The sequence below is a fragment of the Nicotiana tomentosiformis genome, chromosome 9, assembly GCF_000390325.3.
Source record: "Nicotiana tomentosiformis chromosome 9, ASM39032v3, whole genome shotgun sequence".
Classification (NCBI taxonomy): Eukaryota; Viridiplantae; Streptophyta; class Magnoliopsida; order Solanales; family Solanaceae; genus Nicotiana; species Nicotiana tomentosiformis.
Window position 1 is genome coordinate 37,526,405 of NC_090820.1, and position 2,161 is coordinate 37,528,565.

The window sequence follows — 2,161 nt, forward strand, 5'->3', positions numbered from 1 at the left end:
TAACTCCTTTGGTACTGAATTATAAGATTATTACGGAGGCGGATATACCGCAAGTCCTAACCTTATGCTCTACAAAATCTCAGGCCTTAAACACATGTAAATTTTGGGAGAACCTTTCAGTACCACATATATACATTTCAGGCCAAAACTGATATAACACATGACTCGCAATCCATTCATTGATAGTGGACTCCCCCACTCGACGCGAAGTCAAAGTTCACCACGTCCGATGGTCCACAATATTAACCTTCACAACTCATATAAATCAACCAGATGCAAAGGTACGTTGTACCCCCCGCCCCCACAGTATTCACTGGGTGATCTCTTTATACGTCAGCATCTTCAGTCGGAATCACACGTTGAGGCAATGTTTGCGCATCTCTGGCTCCCTTGTAGTTCATCTGTGGTATCACGAACCGTCGATGCACTATTGATATCGAGTGCGCAATGTCATATACGAGTAGATACAAAGGAATGTGAGATATAGGTTTCAAGCAAAAATCAATGTCGCACGATAATGAATGAAAGAGGTGATATTGTTCCTAAACTTCATAGCCTCTAAGAGATAAGTACAGACATCTCCGTACCGATCCTTCAGACTCTACTAAGCTTGCTCGTGACTCGTGCGACCTAGGCAACCTAGTGCTCTGATACCAACTATCACGGCCCGAAATTTTCCACCGACGAGACCGTGATGGCACCTAACATTTCACTTGCTAGGCAAGCTAACGTTAGAGAATCATTAACCAATTCATTATTCACATTCAGTAATTAATAATAAATAACTAAGATGAAATCTATTAAGTGCGGAATATCATAAAACTGTATTAATTACTACCACCCGGATCTAGAGTCACAATTCACGAGCATTCTAGAACTTACTACAAGTAATAGTCTGAAAGAAATACAACTGTCTGAATGAAAGAAAATAGTAGGACATAAAAAGATAGACAAGGACTTCAAGGTCTGTGAACGCCGACAGATCTACCTTGAGTCTCCGGACAGCGGACCAATAGCAAATCTCGATCAACCTGAGCCGGTATCAAAATCTACACGGAAAGTGCAGAGTGCAGCATCAGTACAACCTACCCCATGTACTGGTAAGTGTCGAGCCTAACCTCGACGAAGTAGCTCCGATTAACATTCACAATATGGCACGGCATCACCCCTCGTGCATTAACACTCACAATATGGCACGACATCACCCCTCGTGTATTAACACTCACAATATGGCACAGCATCACCCTTCGTGCATTAACACTCTCCCTTATCATAATGCAATGCATAAATATCGACAGGGAGATAGAATAGCAAGTACAAACCTTACCACAACATTTGGTTCCATAACATCAATCTCAACTTTGAAATAAACACTCAATTATCACCAGAAAATATGTAAACATTATGAGAATGATAAATTGAACAACACTAGTATAACACATTGCAATTAGGCATATGGATAACAAGTAAATTGGCGGCGCATAAGTACTCGTCACCTCACATATACGCCGCTCATATCAATTTCACTTAGCAAGTAATCTAAGGTTCCTAATTCCCTCAAGTCAGGGTTAGACACACACTTACCTCGCTCCGAAGGTCACTTAATTCTCAATCACAGCTTTTCCTTTGGAATTCACCTCTAGACCACTCGTATATATTCAAAAATGACTCAATAATATCAAATATTGCTAAAGGAATCAATTATATTTCATAAATTTAGACTTCCTATATTTTCCTCCAAAAAATTCAAAAATTGACCCGGGGCCCGCTTGGTCAAAACCCGAGGTTCGGACCAAATTCCATTTACCCATTCACCCCTGAGCCCGAATATATAATTGATTTTGGAATCCGACCTCAAATTGAGGTCTAAATCCCCAAATTTCCGAAATCCCTACTTTCTATCCAAAACCCCTAATTCTACCATGAAAACTTTAGATTTTAGGTTGAAATCTTGTAAAATGTAGTGAAAGATTGAAAGAAACCATTTTAGAATCACTTACCAATGATTTGGAGAAGAGATGGTCTTTGAAAAATCGCCTCTTGTGTTTAGGTCTTGAAAATTTGGGAAATGAATGAAAATTCCCGTCCAAAAGTCATTTTGTTCAGCTGCAGACGTCGCATTTGCGACCTGAGCTTCGCAAAATGCGAAGCTCACAAATGC